Here is a 27,496-nt window from a genome sequence, read left to right as displayed (position 1 = left end):
GGGCTGTAGCTTTGATAGACACAGTGATGTTTATAAAAAGCATTGGTGTTCCAGTCTGCCCCTCCTCCTGCATCTGTATACTGTAAATCAGGGGTGGCCACCTCCCAAGAGACTCTGATCTACTCACAGAGTTAAAAACTGGGAGTGATCTACCCCCTTTTGGGGGGTTCAGGTCAAAGCTGTTGAGTTTTTTTTAAGGAAGGGAAGCCCTGTTTTGGGGGGTTTAGGTCAAACTTGTTGAGCTTCTTTTAGGAGGGAGGGAGGCCCATTTTTGTTTAGGGCTTCAGGTCATAGTTCAGCTTTTTTTAGGGAGGAGGAAAAATTTGGGTGAGCTTTTTTTAGGGGTGCCAGTGATCTAGCAGTGATCTACCACAGACATCCAGTGATCTACTGGTAGATCACAATCTACCTGTTGGACGTGCCTGCTGTAAATCAAGCAGAGAGAAAGCTGCTTACAAGGCTCCTGTACAGGTGTACCGGTATCTTCCTCTTGCTGCAGAGTTCTAGCATCACAGCGTCACCCAGAGGCACCCACAAATGTGAGTTATCCCTCTCTCTATTTCTTCCTTCCTTTCCTCCCTCTTCCATCCTCAATAAAATACTGGGGGGGGGGGCAGATAAGCCCCACATAGAAAGCCCATCAACATGGGGGGGGGAGGACTCTTTAAAATACAGTATTTACCAGTAATTTCTTTTTTTGGGGGGGGGGGGAGGCACCTAGGCCTCTAGGATTTGGCTGCTATGCCTAGGAGTAGGACAATTCAAGAAAGCAGAATGATGCATATGCTATGGTAATATATCAATGGAATCATAGAATTGTAGTCGGAAGGGACCACAAGGGTCATCTAGTCCAACCCCCTGCAATGCAGGATTTTCCCCCCAAGGTGGGGCTTGAACCCACAACATGGTTGAAATATTATGCTGATATGCAGCAACGCCTCTGAGCTGTCGTCACTGCGGCCGTGCCTTCCCTCGCCCTCACCCACCCTGCCACCCCCTCTCGCCTGCCCGACCCTCCCATCCTCTTGCTGCAGAGTTCCAGCATCACAGCGTCACCCAGAGGCACCCACAAATATGAGGTATCCCTCTCTCTATTATTCCTTCCTTCCCTCCCTCTTCCATCCTTAATAAAATACTGGGGGGGGCAGATAAGCCCCACATAGAAAGCCCATCAAAATGGGGGGGTGGTGACTCTTTCAAATACGGTATTTACCAGTAATTGGGGGGGGGGGGTGAGGCACCTAGGCCTCTAGGATTTGGCTGCTATACCTAGGAGTAGGACAATTCAAGAAAGCAGAATGATGCATATGCTATGGTAATATATCAATGGAATCATAGAATTGTAGTCGGAAGGGACCACAAGGGTCATCTAGTCCAACCCCCTGCAATGCAGGATTTTCCCCCCAAGGTGGGGCTTGAACCCACAACATGGTTGAAATATTATGCTGATATGCAGCAACGCCTCTGAGCTGTCGTGACTGCGGCCGTGCCTTCCCTCGCCCTCACCCGCCCTGCCACCCCCTCTCGCCTGCCCGACCCTCCCGTCCTCTTGCTGCAGAGTTCCAGCATCACAGCGTCACCCAGAGGCACCCACAAATATGAGTTATCCCTCTCTCTATTTCTTCCTTCCTTCCCTCCCTCTTCCATTCTTAATAAAATATGGGGGGGGCAGATAAGCCCCACATAGAAAGCCCATCAACATGGGGGGGATGACTCTTTCACATACGGTATTTACTAGTAATTGGGGGGGGGGAGGCACCTAGGCCTCTAGGAGTTGGCTGCTATGCCTAGGAGTAGGACAATTCAAGAAAGCAGAATGATGCATATGCTATGGCAATATATCAATAGAATCGTAGAATTGTAGTCGGAAGGGACCACAAGGGTCATCTAGTCCAACCCCCTGCAATGCAGGAATTTTTTCCTAAGGTGGGGCTTGAACCCACAACATGGTTGAAATATTATGCTGATATGCAGCAACGCCTCGGAGCCGTCGTGACTGCGGCCGTGCCTTGCCTTGCCCTCGCCCACCCTGTCACCCCCTCTTGCCTGCCCGACCCTCCCGTCCTCTCCAGCCAAGCAGGGTAGCTGCCGCCGTTGCCAGCCCCAGAAGCACAAGGTGGCCGCTGCCGCTGCTGCCGCCACCACGATGTCGCCAGGCCAGCTGGCCCTGTAGCCCCGCCCACGTTCCCACTTTGTGGCCCCGCCCCTGAATGATCATGGCTTGCCCCCCCCCCTAGTTTTGATCCTGGCTACGCCCTTGGCGGAAATGTTGTTGGAAACCACATCAGGAGAGAGTGCTTTTGTGCTTGAATTCTGCTTGTGGGTTTCCAAGAGGCTTCTAGATGAACACCGTGAGAACAGGATGCTGGAATAGATGGGCCTTTGGCCTGATCTGGCACCCTCGTCTTATGTCCAAACATGTATACCATAGAATACTTACCCGCAGTGCTTTTTTTCTTAAAAAAATGTTTAGGGGTATTCTCATTTTCCTACCCATATTGAAATACTGCCCCTCAATGAGGCCAAACTTAGATTCACAAAATGCTTAGGGGTATGCGTCCCCCTGCATCCCCCCAGAAAAAAGCACTGCTTACCTGTAGCAACAGCAGGAACAGAACACAAGCTACTCACTTAATGCCTAAAGGGTGAGCAAAGTTTCAGACAACCAATCCATAGAGGTTTAAGTTACCCCATTGTGATCAAACCCATCCATTTACACAAAACAAATTGCGTCAGGTATCTGCTCCAAACTCCGAATTGTCTCCGTACCCTTTTGGTTGTTGTGTAAAATGCATTTCAAACCAGTTTGCAAATTCTAGCCTTCTGAATCTTGTTAAGTCTTCCTCTCCCCACCCCTTTTCTTTTTAAACAATGAGGCCCTCGTGCCCAATATTTCCCATCCATGCAGGGTACTTAATGGAATCACTTCTTTGCCATAAAGCAAACACATTGCGCTCCTCAAGTCTCTTGCTGGAAATTTGTTTTCTAGCTCTTGAATAATTCAGCATTATTCATATTAATGCCAAGGTTAGTGCAGAGAGCTAACAAATGACAGAACAGTGAGAGGGGGGTGGACTCTGAAGAACAATATGACTTCGCACTGAGGGAAACAAACTGGGATCATGCTCACACCATTTAAAGCACATTTAAACTTAGCTGCCAAGTATCCTGTTTTTCGCGGGAAACCCCCGGATTTTAATCCGTTTCCCGCTGTTCTCCTGAATGGAGAAAAATCCCGGAAATCCCCCGGATTTCCTACCTGCCAGGAAGCCTCCATTTTGGGTGCTGCTCTGCCCATGTGTGGGCACTGGAAATAGGGCAGAGCGGCACGGGAAAGTCGCTTCTACGCATGCCTGGCGGCCATCTTGGTGGTGGCCTCATGCTGGCGGCCGTCACCAAGATGGCCGTCGTCATGTGGCCACCACCAAGATGGCCACTGGGCAGAGCGGCACCGGAAGTCGCTTCTACGCAACTTCCGGTGCCGCGCCGCTACTGATCCCGCATTTTTCACCGGGAGACTTGGCAGGTATGCATTTAAAGCACATGGCTTCCCCCAAGGAGTCTTGGGAAACATAGTTTATATCTCACTGCTAGAGTTTCCATCACCCTTAATTAGCAACAGTTCATGGGTTTATTTGGGGAAAGCCACATGCTTTAAAATTTGGGTGTGGATGTGGCCAGGGACAGATGCACACTAAGAGCTGTTATGTGGATGTGAGACCACAGCCTAGAGTAGCCTTGGTTGGCCTGGTGCCTTCCAGTTGTTTTGGACTACAGTTCCCACCAGCCCCAGGCAGCACATACCCATATTTCTGTGAAGGCTTTTAAAAATTTGCATATTTAAGCAACAGTAAGCAAAGCCAATACTTTTTCCAGCACAGGAATTCCCAGGCATTTACAGTTCTCAGTCATGAGAAGAAGAAGAAGAAGAAGAAGAAGAAGAAGAAGAAGAAGAAGAAGAAGAAGAAGAAGAAGAAGAAGAAAGACGATAGATGATAGATAGATAGATAGATAGATAGATAGATAGATAGATAATAAAAAGCAGCTGCATGGGAAATTGAATGACAGGCTATTTCTGGGGTAAAGACTCTGATTGCACACCACCCAACTTTTTCAGATAATAAACCAGGACCTGTGTCTTCTGGGACATGATTCCAGGTGAGTCACATGACCTGTGCCATGCTCTTGCCCAGAGAAAAGCATTTTTTTAAAGGCAAGAGCACAGTGAACGTGCACAGTGTGAGAGCTTGCAAGCTTGCGACATCCAAAATGGCCACCACGGTCTTGTGTGAAAAAAATGGGATGTTCCTTTTTTTTTCGGGACACTTGGTGAATATGTGATTGGGAAGGTTTCCACTGCAGCTAACAATCAGCAGCATCATTTACACAACACCAAATGGAACACAGAAAATTCTTATATGAAGGAAGATTTTTATCACAATGTATGTGGTGGGAGGGTCAGATTTCCGTAAATGCTTGGCGGCCATATCCTCCCCATAATTCCTGAATTTACTAAACGTTAGAATTAATCAAGGTTTGTTTAAACTTTGCCAAGCATGGAAACCTCCTGGTTTTAGTTTGCTGAAGGCAGGCCTGTTTAGGGAAGCTTTTAATGTCTGATGTTTCATCACTTTATTATTATTATTATTATTATTATTATTATTATTATTATTATTATTTCTGTTGAGAGCTGCCCAGAGTGGCTGGGAAAACCCAGCCAGATGAGCGGGGTATGTATGTATGTATGTATGTATAAATTTTATTATAGCCAAACCAGCTCAGAAGAGGTAGCTGGATGGGACAAAGGCCAGTGATGGCCCTTCAGGGAAACCATCAGAAAGCAAGATGGGGAGTAGGGCCCATTCAAAGGTGGATTTAGGGGAGAACACAAGCTGGAGACACACAGGACATACAGCTTATGGGGTGCTGCAACAGGCACCACAACTATGACATCCAATGGAAGGTGAGAGGCAGGCAGGGGTGCTGGATTTTGGAGTTGCACAGGGCACCCCTGAAATTTGAGGTGCCAAGCAGCACCACTTGCCCCTTCTTTGCTGGGTGCTACTAGGCACAGGCAAAAGCCAGGTTTAGGATTTCAACTTTGAATGATGCAGGATGGGGGGGGGGGAGGTCCTCGGAGTCAATTAATGATGAGAACACAGTAATAATAATAATAATTTCATAGAATCATAGAGTTGGAAGAGACCACAAGGGGCATCCAGTCCAACCCCCTGCCAAGCAGGAAACACCATCAAAGCATTCTTGACATATGGCTGTCAAGCCTCTGCTTAAAGACCTCCAAAGTCCATGCTATTGGTTGAACAGAGTTTTGTGCGCACGGGGGAACTACGGTACCTGAAGCTTCGTATGACGGAGGAATCTCCGCATAAGCTCTGTGAAGATAGTGCAATACCGTGTTTCTCATATTATAAGACACGTCTTATATTTATTTTTTCCTCAAAAAAACACACTATGGCTTATTTTCAAGGGATGTCTTATTTTTTTCCTCCTCCTCCTGCCGCGGCCGGCATTGCTGCTGCGCCTATCACTATGTCTTATTTTCGGGGTATGGCTTATATTCCTTGAATGCTTAAAAATCCTGCTATGGCTTATTTTATGGGTATGTCTTAAAATATGAGAAACAGGGTATCTAACTGCACATTGATACCCCGCCCATCTGGCTGGGTTTCCCCAGCCACTCTGGGCAGCTTCCAACAGAATATAAAAAACACGATAAAACATCAAACATTAAAAACTTCCCTAAACAGATGAATTCCAAAAGTCAGATTGTTGTTTATCTCCTTGACACCTGATGGGAGGGCATTCCACAGGGCGGGCACCACTACTGAAAAGGCCTGGTTCCCTGAAACCTCACTTCTTGCAGTGAGGGAACCACCAGAAGGCCCTTGGAGCTGGACCTCAGTGTCCAGGCTGAACGATGAGGGTGGAGACGCTCCTTCAGGTTGGAGGGGCAGAATTCCAAGTGAGCTGAGAATGACAAGCTGAAACAAAGAGACAATGAAGATGGCTTCTTGCTGTCCTTTGGATCTAACGCTGCCCTTAGGGGGGAAGCCAGACCCTCATAGGATGTGAATGCTCTGCTGTCCCTCCAACTGTATGTATAAATAAAACCACGCATTTGTATATATGTGTAAATAAGACCATATATCATAAAGACACCACAGTCTCCGCTGTGCCTTATTGTCCCCAAACAGAGGTTAACCCTGGTAAGCATGCCCGCAACTGCAGGAATCTTGCACCCCTCATGGAGATTTTGGTGTCATGTAAAAATACGTTTCCTATCCATGCTACTGGTTGAACAAACAGAGTTTTGCGCGCACGGGGGAACTACCTGAAGTTTCGTATGACGGAGGAATCTCTGCATAAGCTCTGTGTAGATAGTGCAATATCTAACTGCACATTGGTGCTGCTGAAGCAGTTCTTCTTTTGTCCCACAGGTGAGAAGGAATTTCAGTGATAGCATCTGAACAAAACTTAATATATCTTGTCCTCCCCCTCCCCAACTCACTTCAAAGCCAACAATATTTTCCATTCCAGGATCTCTGCTATTTACTCACATTTCATTTCCAGAAAAGGTCATCCTCTGTAAACAACTGTTCAGCTTGATAATTGAAGATTATTAGAGCTTAGCAAGATCGCGTGAGCATCTGGGGTCCTGCTTTAAACAGCATTCTTAAAAATAAATAAACCCCACACTTTTTGTTTGTTTGTTTGTTTGTTGTTGTTGTTGTTCCAGTGGAGAATTTGCTTTAAAGGAAGAAAGAAAAGGGATCTAAACTGTGCCATTAGCCTGTGCTTCATGCCACATGATTTCACACAAAATAACTCATTGCGTACTGTACTGAGGCAATGTGGCATTGCGTTGGCAATAGCAATTTATGCTGACAACCCAAAGTGGCATAAACACTGAAGAAGTTAACAAATGCCAAAGCTAAGGGGAACTGACAGTCTGAATGCATCTCAGGTAATTCAGATACTTCGCCTGCTGCATCTAGGTTCTGAAGTTTCAACACAAATGGAACATCCTAATCAGTTCTCCTTTCAGGATAAATGAGCATTTTTTTTGTTTGATTCCCTATTCGTTCATTCTTTGGGTGCTTTCTTGAAGAAAGCTCCCTGCAGCCCACCCCAAGAGTTAACGGTGTGCAATCCCAATAATTTATGGTTTGTGATGTTGGCATATGCATTTGGATTGTGTCTCACGCAAGGGCTGTGCAAGACACCCCAATTCACTTTTGGGGTAGATGCAGGGTTCCTGATGGGGCCCGGATTTGGACTGAGTCACTCCAGGCCCAACATGACCTGGGCCCTGAACTAGATTGGGGACCTTGCAAAGCCATAGGATTGGGTAATAGAGGGGTGTGTGTGTGTGTGTGTGTGTGTGTGTGTGTGTGTGTGTGAAGGACATAATTACCTCCTTTTCCTGTCCTTCTTTCTTGTCAACCAACTGTTCTCCACTGTTTTGAAAACTCCACATCACTACAGGTACACCTGGTCCAGAGTGATCCAGGAGTGCCTTGACCTGATCTGGAACAACCTCAAATCAACCTGAACCACCCTGATTTCAGAGAAAGTTCTTCCTGAAGTGTAGTCGGATCTCCTTTCTTTTAACTTGAAGCTATTGGTTTGGGTCCTACCCTCTGGAACAGGAGAAAACAAGCTTGTTCCCTCTTCCATGTGACAGCCCTTTAGATGTTTGAAGGTGGCCACCATATCTCCTGTCAGTCTCCTCTTCTCCAGGCTAAACATGCCTAACTCCTTCAACTGTTCCTCATTAGGCTTGGCTTCCAGACCAAGCTCTGCACGTATTCTGTCTTGTCAATAGCCTTCTTAAATTGTGGTGTCTGGAACTGGAAATACTACTCTCGTTGTGTTTTGCCCAAGGCAGAATAGAGCAGTACTATGATCGGGATGCTATACTTCTGTTGATGCAGCTTAGAATAGCATTAGGTTGTTGTTGTTTTTGCTCCTGCGTCACATTGTTGACTCATGTGAAACTTGTGATCTACTAAGACCCCTAGATCCTTTTCACATATACTACTGGCAAGCCAGATGTCTCCCATTTTATATTAGTGCAGCTGGTTCTTCCTGTGTATGTGTAAAACCTTATATTTGTCCCTATTGGAAATAATTTTGTTAGGTTGGCCCCAGTTCTCCAGTCTGTTAAAGTCATCTTGAATCCTGGTTTTGTTTTCTGCAGCATTAGCTGCCCCTCCCAGTTTGGTGTCATCTGCAAATTGGATGAGCGCCCTCTAAATCAGGGGTTCCCATACTTACTGCACTTCGGGCCAGTGTCCGAAGCGCTGATTCCGCAGCAGGCTGGAGGGTGGGAGAGCGCACGGGAGCGTGCACCCATACACATGCGCACATGCTATTTCTGGCGCACTTCCGGCTCACAGGAGCACCGGAAATAGCTTGTGTGCATGTGCACGGGCCTCCTCCAACCCGGAAGTGCACCGGAAATGACGCTTACGCATGTGCGCAAGCTATTTCCGGTCCTCCTTCGACCCGGAAGTGGGCAGCCATGCTACGCTGGTAAGAACGGGCAGCGGCAGTGGGTGGTGAGGCCGAATAAATGAGGCCTTTGGGCTGTATCCGGCCCCCACGCCATAGTCTGGGGACCCCTGCTCTAAATTCCTTCATCCGACTCCATCATTTTCGTCCCCAAAAATTGCACCAGAGCGCCGGACCCAAAACCAAGATATTCCGGGATGCAAACAGAAGCTGGGATTGGCTTCTGTGATTCCGGATGTCCTGCTTAAAACTGGGCACTTGGGGTGTGTGTGTGTTAGAGGTATAGTGTGTGGTCAGCCAGCTGTCACACTTGCCCTTGGAGCTGCAAGCCTTCCCAGAACTGAGGAAATTGACAGAAGGCTTTCATTAATCTAAAATGGTGGCATGTGTGGCGGAAATTGACAACAACAGGAATGCCCAGGAGCTGGGTCAATGCCAGGGACAAATCTCATATTTAATAGGTGGGCTGGCCCTGAGGCAAATAAGTGCACAAATCAACCAGCTTGTGTATGATTTTCCGTCCTGTGATACCAGATTGCCAATACATTGCTTGGGGCAGGTAGTTTATGAGTGATTATAGCACTTCCCAAGCAGCCAGAGCTATTTGGGCACAGCCTTGCAGCCTTCGGCAAGAGCCCAACATGTACCGTAATTGGCTAACTACACACTCCCTGTCATTCCCTTTTACTTGAGTGGAAATTACAAGTACGATTCTTTGGAATAAGCAGGGAAACAGAGGTAGGAGCAAGAGATGCAGTTTTGTCAACTGGCAACGTTCACTGATGTTACGACGTAATGCATTGCCCATTAAAAGGAACTACAGTATACCTACATCAATGCCACAGAGAGAAAGAGAGAAAGAGAGAAAGAGAGAGAGAGAGAGAGAGAGAGAGAGAGAGAGAGAGAGAGAGAGAGAGAGAGAGAGAGAGAGAGAGTCCAATACTCTTTTGAATGGGACATATACTTGTGCACAGCTATCATTTGAAATTTGCACTACCCTAGAGTTTGTGATCCCATTCTCCAACCAAAATCTGTGGTCAAAAATGCACATAATGGAAGAAAGTATGCATACAATTGCCTATCACAGAACTGAAGAGTTGGAAGGGACCCTGGGGATCATCTAGTCCAGGAATCCCCAAACTGCGGCCCTCCAGATGTTTTGGCCTACAACTCCCATGATCCCTAGCTAACAGGACCAGTGGTTGGGGAAGATGGGAATTGTAGTCCAAAACATCTGGAGGGCCGAAGTTTGGGGATGCCTGATTTAGTCCAACCCCCTGCAATGCACCTCTCCTTACTTTGTTTCACTCCCATTGACACAAATTAAAGAGAACTGAGGAATGTTATGACTGTTGATTGTATTTTTGTGGTTTTCTTTTGTTGTATGTCATTTAAGTGCCACATTGATGTGCATCTTATCCACAGCTGAGAGTTCTCAGTGGGACTGGAACACTAGACATTTACATCAAAGTAACATTTGATTAGAGAGAGTCCCATAGACTGCAAGAAGATCAAACCTATCCATCCTGAAGGAAATCAGCCCTGAGTGCTCACTGGAAGGACAGATCCTGAAGCTGAGGCTCCAATAGTTTGGCCACTTCATGAGAAGAGAAGACTCCCTGGAAAAGACCCTGATGTTGGGAAAGATTGAGGGCAATAGGAGAAGGGGACGACAGAGGACGAGATGGCTGGACAGTGTTCTTGAAGCTACGGACATGAGTCTGACCAACCTGCGGGAGGCAGTGGAAGACAGGAGTGCCTGGCGTGCTGTGGTCTATGGGGTCACAAAGAGTCAGACACGACTGAACAACTAAACAACAACAACAACAACAACAACAACAACAACAACAACAACATTTGATTGTATCCAATGTTAACTACACCCAGAGTAGACCCATTAAAATTAATGGACACTACTAACTTAGGTCTAATTTAGATGGATCTACTCTGTTGTATATAACTCATCATTTTCATACGTATTGTTTTGGTGTTTCCCTCACTTGCAAGGATGCTACTGTTCTTAACGGCATGTCTCTCTCTCTCTCTCTCTCTCTCTCTCTCTCTCTCTCTCTCTCTCTCTCTCTCTCTCTCTCTCACACACACACACACACACACACACACACACACACACAGAGAGAGAGAGAGAGAGAGAGAGAGAGAGAGAGAGAGAGAGAGAGAGAGAGAGAGAGAGAGAAGGCCCTTTCAAATTCACCTCTTTAGCTTTAAGGAAAATGCAATTGGCAACATTAATTTCAGTACGTTTAATGTATATTTATAGTCTGCATGGCACCTGGTTCCAACATGCTGTCTTTGTGCTACAAAGTACCTACACGTCTGTTACTCACAAGGGATGCTACTGAGCTGTAATTTTCTTTATGTTCCTTTCCAAGTCTCTGCATATGTTGGGGAAATCTGTTGCTCACTTCAAGCATAACTAGGAGCTGTATTTAAACAACCTATTCAAAAGCAGCCTGGAATGGCATGCCAAGCTCTGGGTTTTGAACAGACAGCTATCTCTCCAAGTGGGGAGGAAAACAATATTTCTCTGTGGCCAATTGTATCCCCTCCTCCCTCCTTTTTTATAAGTCATTTGAAATCTTTTCTGCCTCACTAGCTGTGACACACAAAGAGAGCCCATTTATTTTAAAGCAAGCAAACTTAATCAATCACTATTGCTTAGGGATATACGGGGGCTACACTGCTGAACTATGTAGGACTCTGTCTGCTTCTCTCTCTCTCTCTCTCTCTCTCTCTCTCTCTCTCTCTCTCTCTCTCTCTCTCTGTGTGTGTGTGTGTGTGTGTGTGTGTGTCAGTTTTGGAGGGTAGTCACCGGGCTGGGGCCACCAGGTGACAGTTGGAGGCAGCTGCCAAGGCACAAGTGGCGTAGTGCAAGGAGCTGGTCCCAATGCTTGGCCCTCCCACTTGCCTGTTCCTCAATTGGCCAACCCAATTGCTGTGTCTGTAATTGGTTTTAACCATCCTTAATTCTGAATTTTAGATGGTTATAATCCACATTGTGGCCTGCTGGTAAGAAATTTAATAATAACAGCATATAATAATAATAATAATAATAATAATAATAATAATAATAATAATAATAATTTATTTATACCCCGCCCATCTGGCTGGGTTTCCCTAGCCACTCTGGGTGGCTTCCAACAGAAGTATTAAAATACAATAATCTATTAAACATTAAAAGCTTCCCTAAACAGGGCTGCCTTCAGATGTCCTCTAAAAGTCTGGTAGTTGTTTTTCTCTTTGACATCTGGTGGGAGGGCATTCCACAGGGTGGGAGCCACTACCGAGAAGGCCCTCTGCCTGGTTCCCTGTAACTTGGCTTCTCGCAACAAGGGAACCACCAGAAGGCCCTGGGCGCTGGACCTCAGTGTCTGGCCAGAACGATGGGGGTGGAGACGCTCCTTCAGGTATACTGGACCGAGGCCATTTAGGGCTTTAAAGGTCAGCAGCAACACTTTGTTGCAGTAGCAACAAGAGGCCCTACTCAGAATAGGTACAATGACATAAAACATGTATATGAATTTCAGTGGGTCTACTCTGAGTAGGACTAGCATTGACTACGAACCATAGTCTAATCTCCATGTAAGATCTGTGCAAGCAACTGTGCTCAATAACCAGGGCCGTCTTAAGACTATCCAGCGACCCCTCTGGTGCCCTGCCCCCCCTTTCCCAGCCAGAAAGCCAGAGCCATGCGCTGCTTTGGGGACAGGTGCACACTTCATTCAAGCAACTGTGCCTCGCCTAGGCCAAAAGTGGTGCATGGGCTGAGCAGCTCCCTCTAGGAGCAAGGCCAAAGTGCCCGCCAGAAGCAGGGGAGGCATTGCTGCTGCCACGTGCGCATGTGAGAAGGCTGCACACTCGAGGCAGTGAGAGACCAGGAGTGGATGGTGTGGTCGTCACGGCCACCACCTCTCCTCCTGCTGCTACCACTGCCGCAGCCTTAGGCAACCGCCGGGCTCATCTCCAGCCTCTGCCTGGGCCCAGAGGGCAATGAGCCGATGCCGGGAGGTGCCGCGTCCAGCCTCCGCCTCTTCCCAGGCGCCCTCCAGAACTGGGCACAAACTTGGCGCCCTGGTTCCCCGCGCCACTTGCCTGTATGGGCGAGACGCCCCTGTCAATAACTGCTCAGTTCACCTGCAGGAGACCCCCACCCTCTGTCTCTGGCAACTTGGGTTCTTCCCCTACAGCTCAACCACATTAAAGTGAGCTGAAAAAAGGGTGTGGTCCTGCCATGATACTAGGGTTGCCAGATTCAATAGTGGACAGGACTTCTTTGCTTTTAATTGCCCTGCTCTCTTTTGAGTCTGGAAACCTTAAAGAGAAACCAGCAGACCCTTTGCTTGGAAATTAAACAAAGGGTCTGCTGGTTTCTCTTCAAGGTTTCCAGACTCAAAAGAGAGCAGGGCAATTAAAGGCACAGAAGTCCTGTCCACTATTGAGCCTGGCAACCCTACATGATACATATTGCTTAAAAAACCTCTCTTGCCTGCCTTACATCTTAACCAGGCATCCCCAAACTTCGGCTCTCCAGATGTTTTGGACTACAATTCCCATCATCCCTGACAACTGGTCCTGTTAGCTAGGGATCATGGGAGTTGTAGGCCAAAACATCTGGAGGGCCGCAGTTTGGGGATGCCTGATCTTAACATACCTGATGCACATTTCTTCAAGTTCAGAACTGAACAATTTTGTGCATTTAAGCAGCAGCACAACTTAGACCAAATCCCTCCCACCCACAATTTCACACATCCCTTTTGAAGGACAGGTAAAATGACTGCTGACTGTGTTGCTGTGTGCTGAACAGGGCTTTCCATAGGTTCTGGGAGCACTGCTGATAAAGTCTCTCCTTCCCCCTAACCACTGCCATGTGGTTATAGTTAATTTAGAACCCAACCAGGTGTATGAGTAGCTCCAATTATTTCCCTCCAAGTCCCCCAAAAGAAACACCTTGCATTTGTCAACAGCAAATTTCACGGCTGAATTGTTCTCTGTGCATAATTTACGTGAGAAGTTAGCACTCGCCATGAATGGAACAACACACCTATTTGGGGCTTTTTATGAATGCATTTGTCATTGGGTAATTGTTTGACTGATAGTTTATGCAAACAAATTCCAGCCTGCGGACGCCTTCCTTCTAAACAGTGTGTGTGTGCGCACACCAGCAATTCGCTATTCATCCTCCTTTATTTATAGCCCGGGATTGGTCGGCAGTGGGGAGAATTCGCCAGGTATCATTTTTTTCCTTCCGGATGGGCAACGAAGCAAATAATAGCAGCTTTTGAATGGTAAATAGCAAAACAAAACAGGGGGAAAAATTCCCTTGCTCATAACTCTTTGTGAATAAGGGGGATCGTGTGAAATAACGGAGCTCGCCAGACATTCCTGTCAACAAAACCCCAGTGTGGGCATTGTTAAGGGCGGTAAAACAATTTGAGATGGTAATTCATGTGGCGAGAATCAGCTGATGGCCTCATTTGCAAAAGAATGGGGAAATCACTATATTTCAAGCTCCCTTATAGGTGCTTCTTGCTTCTAATAATTCCGGGCCCCAAGACAAAGGCAGACAATGATTTGCACTGAAGTGGAGGAAAGTCAGTCTCATAGCAATGGGTGGCTGGAAGGCTGTGCCATGTTGGGTCAGGACATCTAATTACTGGCCAGCTCAGGGGAGGAAACTCATGTTTACCTGCTCTGAGCCGCATACTTCATATTTCCCTGACCTCGTGGGAGGAACTACTGCGCTTTTTCCTCTTACGGTGCTGCACCAAATCCTATGCAAATTTTACAGATGAAGAGAGGGCAGGTTGCAATAATGTCCCCTGAAAAAATAACCACCCATATATATCTATTTTAAAGTTCTTGTTTATGCCTGGGGAACCACACTAGTTTCCCTTTAATGGGCTGTTCTTTTAGAACCAACTTGGTCCTAGCCAGTCAGGGATCATATTGAGAGTATGTTGCTAACCTCGTGGCACCACGTAGGGTCTATGTGTCAGCTTCAGTAAGAGCAAGCAAAACCAATGCATTTGCCCACACCTAGAAAGAGAGCAGGGAAGAAAGACATCAGGACAGCTTCCTCTTTGAGCGTGCTGAGATGGGCTGATTTGTTTCGCGTATTGCAGTGACAAAGTGAGGAAGAGGTGTGGCATATTCAGGAGAACACCAAATCCTCTACTTACTTTTTAGCTGGCAAGACTATACCTTGGTGCCAGTTACAGAACCTGGATGGTTTAAGGGAGATTTACAGAATCCTGACCCTCCAGGTGCATAACTCCCCCTCCAGATTTGTAAAACTAGCCCGGTTATGAGTGTTGTTTTTTTAGATTGGTGGTAAATACCTTCTGATTCCATCAAACCATTGACATTATATTGTACACCTGCTTGTTGTTTTGTTTTAATGGCTGTTTTTAAGGTCCTCTGTATTGGCAATATGGTTATTTTAATGGTTTGAGCCACTTTGGGGGACCGTTTGAGGACCACAACACAGCATGTTGTGTTGTGCTTACCACATGCACTGGCCCGTTCTTGGACAATTTGTACCAGGGGTGCTATTTGCAAGCATTGCTAAAGTTAAATGCAAAGGAGTCAGCCTTGGCAGGGTATTTATGTGAAACACTTACTTGTACTTTTAGCTCATGAGTTGTCTATGTTGTGGGTAAACCAGTAGTAACAGATTCTGAACCAAAGTTGGAATCTTGGTTTCAGCACCACGTGTTGACCCATTGAACCCAATAGACATAGTTAACTTCGGTCGATTAATTTCAATAGTTCTGCTCTGAGCAAAACTTAGTTGGCTACAGCCCAATTTACTTGCAACTGTGAACTGACAATTGAACTGAGATGCCAGGTCAATATATGAGGATTACTTCCAAGTGCTTGTTATTCCCCCCACCCCACCCCACCCCAAAAAGGCATTCCATATACATTCTGAAGTAGACAATACATGGAGGGCAAAAAGATTACTCCCCAGTGTAAACCTAGGCAGCTGTTAAAAGGGGGTGGGGGTGATCTAGAAGAATGAGAAGCAATTGTATAAGCACAGAGGGAAATAGGCTCGTAAGTTTCAGTATAAAGGTTTTAAATTAAAGATTAAACCAAAGCAACTGGCGATGGGCTAAGAGAGTGCCAATCATTTACTGCACTTTCAAATGGATGAATAAAATGATATCTGCAGATACTTAGAAACGAATCCTTAGCTGGGTAGCACTAGAGGTTAAAGAAGAATCAAGGGCAAATGTATCATTTAGGATCCATTAGGGACAGCTAGGGAAGTCCATGCATGCAAATAAGTGCTCTAGCAAAATTGGCTGCTAATACCTCATGGGCAGGAAACATTGCTTAGCTGCTCAGTTGACCAGTGGATGGTGGAAACTCATTCCTGCAGTCACTCATGTGAAGGCAATGGGCTCCACGGTTTTTTTATCCTTCATAAAGTATTGCAATTTGCTGCATCTTAAAATTCCGCTGCCAACAAGTTCAATGAACCCCTCACAGTGTGTGTGGCTGGATGATTCTTTTTTTAAAAAAGAACTCTACCCTCAAATTTCTTGGAATGGAAATTCAGAAAGTCCATTCGAGTCATCAGGTTTGGAACGGGGTGCTATGAAGGGGATTCTACCTTACCTCAAACCCCACCCCCCAAACCATGAGGGTTTGTTTTGTTTTGAAGAAGGAGAGTGGGTCTAGGCAAGACCAGGGGCAGCTTGCCAGCTAGAGTGATTCGCTGCTGCACTACTTTCTCTGCAGGAAAGTTGCAGTTCCTTCTTGGGAGGGAAAGGGAGTGGGGAAGTTGGTGTGGCCAACCCAGCGCTTCTAGATACCTCCCAGCTCCCCCTCTTCCTCCCAATATGCAGCAAGGAGACCCAGTCAATAGAATATCCCTACCCTGGAGCTTCCTGGTCTACTGTCCGGTGTTGAGATGCTCCTAGCGAAGAAGAGGGCATGTGGCATGTGTGAGTGGAAGAAACCAGCCTTGTGATTGAAGTCTGCTTCCTTTTTCTAGGAGAACTATCTGGGGAGCACCGGGTTGGCAAAGGCTGACTCGGAGCAGAGATGTAATTAAAATTCACCAACCTCTCTTGACCTGGCGAAGGAAATAAACATTCTTCCCAGGTGGTTTAGCTGTGAAATATCTGCTGACACTCATCCCTGAAGTTTATAGAGATTCCCCTAAATGCCAAGGACAGGAGCTGGCAATTAATTCAGAGATAACGGGCTGACGTTTATCTCCTTGGTAAATTAAAGAAAATTATGCGTTTTCCTCTTGCAAGTCAAAGCGCTTTTATTAAACAGCGATGTGGGAAATGCTTGGCATTATCTTTCGAGGGAGGGAGGATGCCTTGCAAAAAGCAAAAACAAAACGACCTCTCTAACAAAGCATGTTGCAAAGAAAAATGAAGTTGACCATTAACACAGGTTGTAGTGGGGCTTTGTGGTTTCAGAAGCAATTTAGTTGCTAACAGCGAAGGCCACAGAGTGGGCAGGGAGAGCTACACAGATTCTGCAGAGCTTATCAGACAGAACTTAAGTTTGCACAACAGGAAGAATTCCACCAGAGCGGCTGGATCAAAGGCTGAAGTTAAAAGGGGGAGGGGGGGAATCCTCTTCAGAAGAAGGAAGAGAAGGAGAAGCCACTCTGAAGTGTGCAGGGGGGGGCAGGGGAGGGACATAGGAAGGCAGCAATCACAGGAAAGGGGGTGGGTTGGAGGGGCAGGCTTTGAAACAAAAAAGAAGAGAGTGATTGCGATGAACTGCGATGCGGTGATGTGCAAATTATTATTATTATTATTATTATTATTATTATTATTATTATTATTAATTATCGCCTTCCACACACATTTCTCATGGCAGCTAAAAAAAACTAGTTAACAACACAGAAGGTGGCAGCTGATAATTTTATAAAAACAAAAAAAAATACAAAGTTGACACCTATTGCAGAGAGACCTATTCAAATGTTTATTTTTTTTATTAATTGTTTATTAAATTCATATACTTGGTCTGAAGCTTAAACATCACAATGTTGTAAAGATTAGAAATACGTAAAAACAAACAAACCCAAAACTTTACTATAGCAATGATAGTAAATTAATTATAAATAATTATAAATCCAAAGAATAGATTAATCCATTTCTGCCTGGCTTGTTCATCTTGTTTGAAATGTTGTCTCTCACCCCCACAACTCTGCAGTCTAGTGTCTATTGGCTACTAGAGAATGCTTCTTTCTAATCTAATTTCAGCAGTGAGAGGGATATGGGGACTCAAAGCAACTCACAGCCAGTGCCAGATTTACATATAAACTAAATAAACTATCACTTAGGGCCCCACTCTCTTGCCCCCCCCATTTTGTCCACTATTAATATACTTCTTAATTGTATTTCAGTTCAACGATTACTTTGATAAAAATACATATTTTGTTATGTGCTAATGGCTTGAGATACCTATTAGGTCCATAAATTACCATATAGCATATATTCAACACAAAAAACAGTGACAATTTGTTGTTGACAAAGGACAGCTGGACATACAAAGGGCCCCATTACCTTCAGTAGCTTAGGGCCTCACCAAACCTAAATCTGGCCCTGTTCACAGCCAATATAAAAGAAAACCAAAATAAAAGCTAACATTGCTATACATAGGTGGACTAACACATCTTACCCACTAAAAGAGGCCACAGTATCTTAAACTCTCCAAGTCAAAACCTGGCTGAAAAGAAACATTTTTGCCTGGAGCCTAAAAGTAGTCAGTGATAGCACTCAGTATGCCACCCTGGGGGGATTGCTTTTAATTTAAGATTTTTGGGGGGGCGGGGCGGGATCAGAAACGGATACAGTGGTACCTCGTTTTATGAACACAATTGGTTCCGGAAGTCTGTTCATAAACTGAAGCGTTCATAAACTGAAGCGAACTTTCCCATTGAAAGTAATGGAAAATGGATTAATCTGTTCCAGACGGTCCGTGGAGTACTTAAACTGAAGCGTTCATAAACTGAAGCGAACTTTCCCATTGAAACTAATGGAAAGTGGATTAATCCATTCCAGCCGGGTCCGCAGAGTACTCAACCGGAAGCGTACTTAACCCGAAGCATGGGTGTAATTGGTTCTGGAATTCTGTTCATAAACTGAAGCGTTCATAAACTGAAGCGAACTTTCCCATTGAAAGTAATGGAAAGTGCACTAATCCGTTCCAGATGGGTCCGCGGCGTTCGTAAACCAAAAATTCATAAACCGAGGTTCCACTGTAGAACTAAAATTGACAGATTCATCCATCACTCAACAAGGAGTTTGCTTCAGCAAAAGCTGGCTCTCCCCACACAGAGCTCTGATTTCACATGGAAGCATAGCTGCCAAGTTTTCCCTTTTCTCGCGAGGAAGCCTATTCAGCATAAGGAAAAATCCCTTAAAAAAAGGGATAACTTGGCAGCTATGCATGGAAGCACTTCTCAAGCTTCCTTCCTTCAAACAGTCACTCAAGCTCATGTAGGAAGGGAGAGCTAGCACACTCTTCCCCACATACCATAAACTGCAGATATGCCCTTGCTTAGGGGTACAGATATGCCCTTAGTTAGCAGAGCACTGGTTATGAAATTCCTTAGGTTCCTCAGAAGCTAATTTCCCTTTCTAAACAATAATTTGCATGCTATTACCCACAATGCTTTGCATTCCATAGCCATTATTTTTCTTTTTCTTCTTTTGCAGGAAATTGATTCTGATTAGATCAGAACTCATGCTTGGGTCTGCCATTCAAGTGCATCTAAGGAATTTTAAGCAGGCAAAATAAAGTATCAAGTGTCCATCTTAAAATCTGAGTGATGGTGCTTTGGGTTATCATTAAGTATAATTCAGGAAATGCTGAAATTAGAACAAATACCACCAGATTCATTTTCTCCTCATCTCTCCATATGACAGCACCTATGTCAAGAATGTCTACAGAGGGTTATATCAATAAGGTCATTCTCCTCCCCCTTTCAAACATTTTGCAGGCATCTCTGCTGGAGATATGTCTATTCCTTCGGACTCAGAAGCCTAAATATAGAACTGGAGATTCAAATGAGTCATTGTGAAATTCGAAATTCTTCCCCTCCCCCCGCCCAAAAAAAGTAATGGAAATTTAGTTGGTCAAATTATTCCCAAGGACCTGTTTATTAAACAATATTTGCTTTTCATTCGTTAACTTTGTTTTAAAGTGTTGTTTTTCTTTTAGCTCGTCTCAGACAATGATCGTTTGGCCCAACCCAGAGAAAAGTGGGATATTCAATTCCATATAACTCACTTGCCTTTATCAATAAGCTATGCAGACCTGTAAATAGCACCCCCACACTTCTTGATTCCTTATCTCTATTTTACACATTACACGTGATAGTGAGGTAGGGTCACACAAACCCCTCCATGGGCTGGGGAAAATATGTGGAGGGAGTCTAGCCCCACCAATTGCCATGATGGTCCACACATTCAATGGATGTGGGAAGAAATTCCACATGTATATGGATGGATGGAGGTAGAGCACTAACACAAAAGGAGGGGCTCTGACTGGAAGACCTTTCTCAGTGTACAAATTCTGGCCTAGGGCAGAAGTTGGAAACCTTTGGCCCTCCAGAGGTGACTGGTCTATAAATCCTATGAACTTTGACCATTGACCATGTGTCATGAATGAGCCAGCTCCAAGTGAAAGTTTGCAGCCAATGGCAGAAAGCAGCCAGAAACAGAGAGGCTTAGATATTAGTCAGACAGGGGAGAGCTGGCAGCTGCAGAATTTGGCTCTTCCTGACCTTGATGTGCAAGCTGATAAGGCAGTAATTGAGGGGAGGTTAGAACACAGCCAAAGCTCGCTGGAAGCATAAACATGAGCGAATAGACTCGGAGACAGCTCAGAACAGGAAAAGGTTGGAGCTGATCCAATAAGTCTACACAGTCGGCGAATGGGAGGGCTGTTAGACAGGAAGCAAAACAAGAGACGTAAGGTGCGAAAGTTCAGTATGTTCTGTAGACACAGGAAGAACTCTTCAGAAGGGTCATCTTGAGTAATGATGCCGGAGGCTTTGTTAGACCTGTCCGGAACTATCTGTTTGTTTTTGCAATAAATCCTCATTTTTAATTACCTACGCTTACTGTGTTATCAAGCTGGGAACCTGGACTTCTGACACCATGATGGCTAGAACTGATGGGAGTTGTATTTCAGCAACATAAGGCGGGCCAAAGGTTCCTCACCCCTGGCCTAGGGGAAATGGGAGTGTCTTAGGGAGAGTTTCGGGGGGCAAATAAAGAGGACTGCTGCATTGGATTTGGCCTACAGGCCACAGATTTCTCAAACCAGTTGTAAAGATTATAAATATGTAATGCACGCAAAGCATACCCCACAAATGTCCTGGGGGAAAACGGGACGCCTGTTTTTTCTCGTGCAAGAGCATGGCAGCCATTTGGGGTGTTGTGATTTCACATTGAGATCTTGCCCTGAAAAAGTGTTTTCCCCCTGAAGAAAGTGCTTGGGGGAGCCAAGATCACCCCAAAATATGCATTTATGGGCACTGTGTAAACACAGCCCAGAAAATGTGTGTATAGCTAGGTATCTAGCAGGCCACTGTGGGAGACTAAATGCTTATGTCTACCCAAAACTAACAGTTATGTTTGCACTAACAGCATTAACACAACAAAATGTACTGCTAAGAGACTTCCATTAACTCTTCCAGCGGGGGAATATGTTGTTTTTGCCTCTTTGTGCAGTTTCCCTTAAAGGAGAGTCTCTCCCTTTGGTTAATTACAATGTTTACAGAATCTTAACATGAAAAACCATAGACATATGATGATGCTTCAGGGTAAGTCTCCCTATAGTACACAACATTTCAAGTCACCGCAGACGGGAAACAGTGAGCCCAGCATCAGAAGAGAGTTCTCTCCAGTCCCTCTGTGCAGCATCCAAACATTACAGGACTCAAAACTCTATCAGAATTCGAGCTGAGCCTTGGCTAGACAATGTGTGTACATTTAGCAGCCATTAGGTAGAAAGTGGCTTTGTGGTATACCGACAGGCTGGATTCCTCCTAGGGCTGTTAGGCGGCTGTTGGAGAATGAAGGCCTTCTGCTGCAATGCATTAAAACACAGCAGATTGTTTACCCTAGGCTAGGAGGAACAGTACAAACCCTCCATTTTCTCCTCCTTTCTAAGATACTTGCTTTCCCAGAGGAGGAAGGCCTGGCAGATGTCTCCAGTCCTCAACCCCCACCACAGACTTTGGCCACAGAAATAGGACCAAAGCTAATTAGCGAGGGTCAAATCCCATCACCGACCTACCATATGGGATTGCTCTTAGGAATGTTGAACTAATAATGCCTGTGAACAAACTAAAAGCTCTGCATTGGATTATGGCCTCTGTTTCTCAGCCCAGTCTTCCTGAAAACTTATCCAATTCCTGATTCAATGTGATGCTTGGGATTACTTTGGGACATGTGTTGGCCACAATTGTTGGGGAAAGGGCCATGGCTTAGTAGTAGAGCATGCAGAGGACCTGATGTCTCTAGATAGGACTGGGAGAGAGCACTGCCAGAAATCCTGGAAATCTTCCACCAGTCACTGAAGGAGAATACTGAGCTAAACAGACTTCTAGCTGAGATCTGTAAAAGGCAGCTTCCTACGCTTCTGTGTCCCTAAATGGGGCATATCCTCTTGGCCCTTCCCAATTCTGTTTCACACCCCAATGGAAAACCCCCAGTTCTTCAGTTGCATATACTAAGTTCTTCCTAAGTGAGTTCAGAAGAGTGCTTAAGCAGGTTGTCAGCCAGTTCTGCAAGGCAGATCAAAAGTCCGCTTTTGTGGGAGCCGGTTATGAATTGCCGCAAAAAGAAGGGGATTTGTATCACATACAAAAAGGATCCAAATACGCCTAAAAATTGCACGTGGCAATTTATATGTGCAGATTCACATTCTGAAATCACTACTGCCATTTTAAACCAAATGCAATAGATCTTACCACAGTGGGGAAGACAACCTGAGTGCTTGCCTGTTAGTAAGTGCTGATGGACAACCTCTGGGCTCTTGCTATCCCTTTTGACGGCACCTTATCTTCAAACCAAAGGAAAGCAGAGCAATATGTTTGGCACCAGCTTGGGCTGCAGGAGTTGCCAGAAGGAGGTGTACAAGGCACCATCCAACTGTCTTAGGGACTCCGGATTTGTGTAGGGTTCATTTCCCTCTACAGCCTGTGCAGAAACCGCCTTCTTGACTGTTGGACCTACTATTGGTCTCTTCTGCTCAATCCATCAGAGTCTGTCTTGGCATGTAGGGGAAGTCCCTAACTCACGGAGGGTTTGAAACCCATTGGCTACCCTCACCTGGTTTAGCTGGCCAGTCAAAGCCATTTCCTGCAGTGTGGCCGCTGTCACATGGTGGCAGCTTCTAGGAGCCACGGATGAGAGTTGAGTGCAGGATGGGGACCAGAAAAGCAAGAAACTGAAATGGACAGATTCGCCCATTCCTAGTTGTGGAAGCGGATGCATGCCTCTGTTTTACATATTCATAGGTGTTCCCCTTTAATATGTGTGTTGCTGCTCACTTAAAAGATCCATTGCTTTTTCCTCTTTGTACAGATCAGCAGAGAGGCGTCTTGTTTCATTTAAAGTCGGAATCAAAGCAGCAGCCTCTCTTTGGTGCTTGGTGGCTTTTTGAAAAAGGAACGGGGGAGGGTGGGTAGGATCCACACAAGGCCAAGGTTACCTTATCATGCTCTGTGGGGATGATCAAAGAAGGAAAGCTCTGGTGTGTTGCCTCTTCAGCAATTTTCTATCCTGCTGTCTGGAGGGAGGGAGGCCAGAATGGAATGGCTTGCCACCTTGGGAGACGACAAAGCAAAGGACCTTAATCTTATTACGGGGACACTTGCTAGAAAATTCTGCAGCTAAGGCTCAGTCACGAAAAATTCTCCTCTGACTGCATGCATCTCTTTCAAGCCCCCTTCCCCCCCCCAAGTAATCCCTGGAATGTGACCTGCAGAGTAATAGGGAAGAAGAGGAAGTTGGTGGATACTAGTAAATGCTCAGTGCATTTGCATCAGTTCATTGTTTGGTCTCTCTGCCAAAGCTGGGCTTGAGGATTTCTCGGAATAAAGTGCTCAGTTGGTATTGTAGCTCATCAATCTCCCTGGTTTACCTCCTGCCACTAAGAGCTGCTGAGAAGGAAAAGTTTCAAAAGCATATCCAGAAGAAACTTGGGAGTTTGGTAGAGGAAGGAGAAGATGTTGTTTTGGGGTGTAGCCGGCCAGGAGGCTTTGGTCATAAACACCAGCACTGGTCCACCTCTAAGAGGCACTCACAACTAGGAGGTCTGCTTTGAGTTGTCCCCAAAGAGGAAGAGCACCACCAAAAATGACAGCATCTATTTGCATAATGCAAACTTATTCGCATTATATGTTTTAAGGAAAATTTAGAAAGACTTGCTGCTGTATAAATGGAAATGCAATACAAACATCTCCTCCACTTGCGCACAATCAACTCACTTGCAACCATGCATATGTGTGGCACCAGGAAATAATTAAATAACTAAATTCATACCAAGAGATGGAGAGTCCTCTGGCTCACGAGGAGACCATCCCTGGAGCCTGGAGCCCTGCTTGCTTTCCCTTTTTATGGTTCTTTAATTTTAAACCAGACAGGACTGGGCATCCCTTGAAATAGAGGGCCTCTTGAATAGAGGACATCTTCAAATAGAAGAGTGTCCCCTGTAATTGAGGACTCATGGCCATCTTACTCATGATTGGGCTTTATCAGGATTTCTGATGGTGATGAGACTTCCAACCACACTCAGCTGAATGTCTGTAGTAGACCTTCATGATCAAGAAGCCAAGGTCAGAAGTGGAACCAGCACAAGCAGGGATCTTTGGGGTCAGGGTTCATGTGCAAACCCCACTGTCTCTCCATTGAAGGTCACATGCATTCACCAAAATGCATGGACACAGCTCTTAACAGTACAGTGGTACCTTGGTTCCTGAATGGCTTAGTTGTCAAACAAATCAGCTCCTGAAAGCCGAAAACACTTATGAAAGTAAGTGTGCGGTTTGCGAATGTTTTCTGGAAGCTGAATGTCCGACACAGCTTCCGAAGCTTCCGATTGAGTGCAGGAAGCTACTGCAGCTATTGGAAGTGGTGCCTTGGTTTTCAAACCGTTTTGGGAGTCAAATGGACTCCCAGAACAGATTAAGTTCGAGAACCAAGGTTCCACTGTGAACCAATATGGTGTAGTGAATAGAAAGCAGGACTTCAACCAGGAAATCCCATCTCTGCTTGAAAGATCACTGGGTGACCTTGGAGACGTCTCTCAGTATAGCTTATCTTACAGAGGTGGTTGTCAGGATAAAAAGGGACAACTCCTTTTACACTGCTCTCATTTCCTACATGGAATAGTGAGATATAATTATGAAATACATGCAGATATCAATGTGGTAGCCTCTAGAAGTTGTTGGACTCTCATCATCCCTAGCCAACACTGCAAATAGTAAGGGGTGATGGGAGTTGTAGTCCAACAACATCTGGGAGGGCAGTACATTGGCTGTCCCAATGATTGTATCAACATGTATGTATGTAGTGTATATTTGATGGGGCAAGAAAGGCACATTGCAATGAAAGGTCACTCAGAGGGTGGTGTCCACAATGTTTTATCAGAAGATGCATTAGAATTAATGAACATGACTAAGTTAGGTTCATTAGTTTCAATGGGTCTACTCTGAGCAGCCCCAGCGCTTCTATTAAGGTGAACTAGGCCACGGCCTAGGGCGCCAAAATGGAGGGGGCGCTGACCAGGCCGCCCGCAGCCCACCCCCGCCCGTCGGTGCTGCCTCAAGCCGCTATCCGGCAGCGGCAGAAGGGCGAGCGAGGCCCGCCAGCCAGCATGAGCAGCAGGGTCTTGCAGGCTGCAGTGGAGCAAAGAGCGGGAGGAGGCAGCCCCACCCCCAGGCTCACGCTCCCAGCGATCCCCGCACGCCTCCGGAGCTTCGCACAGGGAGCGGCAGCCTGGGGCCGCCGCAACTGAACAGCTGAGAGGCACAGCGAGGCGGCCCCAAGCTCACACTCCGGGCGCGAAGCTCCGGAGGCGCGCAGGGGGAGCATGAGCCTGGGGCCACCTCGCCCGCCTTTCAGCTGTTCAGAGGAGAGCACCGCTGCTGAGGAGCTCAAAGCGTCCCCTCCACAGGCGGGAGGGCGCTGAGCTCCCCCCTTGGCCCGCGCTCCTCCCGCCAATGGAGGGGATGCAGGGGCGTGCGTGCGACATGACGCATGCACCCGGGGGGCGCCAGACAGTGTTTTGCTTAGGGCTCAAAAAGCCCTAGAACCGCACCTGACTCTGAGTAAAACTTAATTGAACCCAGAGAGATTTCATTTTGGAAAATCATTTTTCTTTTTAATATTTTTTTTAGCTCTCTATAATACTGCACACATTTTATCTGGTTTAAATGTTGGCTCCTTATCGGTGTGCTGATTTTATTGGCATGTTCCTTTTTTCTCATTTCTCTCCCTGCCCCTCTTCCAACTGAGCTCCGCTTTTGCCATAACCATGTATGCACATTAATCTGCTTACTGATTGAACTGTCACTGGCAAGATAAACTTGTTTACCTCCTTGCACCTGTATTGTAATTAATGGATTTATGTACAAGAGATAGCAAAAGCTGGGAGCTACTAGTCCCCGAATTCCAGAGAAGACTTGCAGCGTTCTAGAAGGCTTCCTCATTGTTTCACCTCCATTTATTACAGGTTTAAGCATCTTGTTGAAAATGCTCCTTTGTCCTGTTTCAATAGACAGCAGCTGCTCGAGCTAATGTCAGTCTGAAACCGCCAACATGTCCCATAAAAGAAGTTGGTGGAATAGTCATAAATCATCCTCCGTACCAAGCTAACAAAGTAATCATTGTGTGACAGAAATATGGGGGGGGGGTATTATTAATAGAAAGATGGGTCCCCCCCCCCGCCCCCGGCAATCTTTGCACAAACATTTGCATCCCAGCCAAAGGAATATGAAGACATTTGAAGTAGGTGTGTATAAAAATGGAAGAAAATCCATTTGGGCAGGGGTGGGGTACCTCAGACCCAGCAGCCAAATACAGTATATAAGATTAGGCACTGGACTTGAAGCAGCTGTGGAGGGGGCAGATTGCACACTTTCAAACTAGAGACAGAAAAGAAAGGCATGTTTCTCACGGAATATGCATACTGACTGGAGAATGTGCACAGTGCCTGGAGAATGTACAAAATGCAACCAAGATACGCATGCTGTATATATTGACTGGCAAATGTGCCCGGTTTCCTATTCATGGGCAGGTTATGTGCACATTCTCTGTGAGGCCTGTTAAATGTGCACAATGAATGGCTCTATTTATTTAATAATACAGTGGTACCTCAGTTTATGAACACAATTGGTTCCGGAAGTCTGTTCATAAACTGAAGCGTTCATAAACTGAAACGAACTTTCCCATTGAAAGTAATGGAAAGTGGATTAATCTGTTCCAGACGGTCCGCGGAGTACTTAAACTGAAGCGTTCATAAACTGAAGCGAACTTTCCCATTGAAAGTAATGGAAAGTGGATTAATCCGTTCCAGACGGGTCCGCGGAGTACTCAACCTGAAGTGTATGTAACCTGAAGCATGGGTGTAATTGGTTCCGGAAGTCTGTTCATAAACTGAAGCGTTCATAAACTGAAGCGAACTTTCCCATTGAAAGTAATGGAAAGTGAATTAATCCGTTCCAGATGGATCCACGGCGTTCGTAAACCGAAAATTCATAAACCGAGGTGTTCATAAACCGAGGTTCCACTGTAACTTGTTGCTATATTGCTATAGACATTAACAGCTGAACTTACATTACTCTCTCTCACACAGGCACATACACAAATAAAATAATAATTGTCAGAGGGCCTGGTATGGCTACTCTAGAGTAACGACTCCAGCATGGTCTTTTAAGGCTTTTATTAAG

This window comes from Zootoca vivipara, chromosome 9, assembly GCF_965207765.1.
Source record: "Zootoca vivipara chromosome 9, rZooViv2.hap1.1, whole genome shotgun sequence".
Lineage (NCBI taxonomy): Eukaryota > Metazoa > Chordata > Lepidosauria > Squamata > Lacertidae > Zootoca > Zootoca vivipara.
This window is presented reverse-complemented; position numbering follows the sequence as displayed.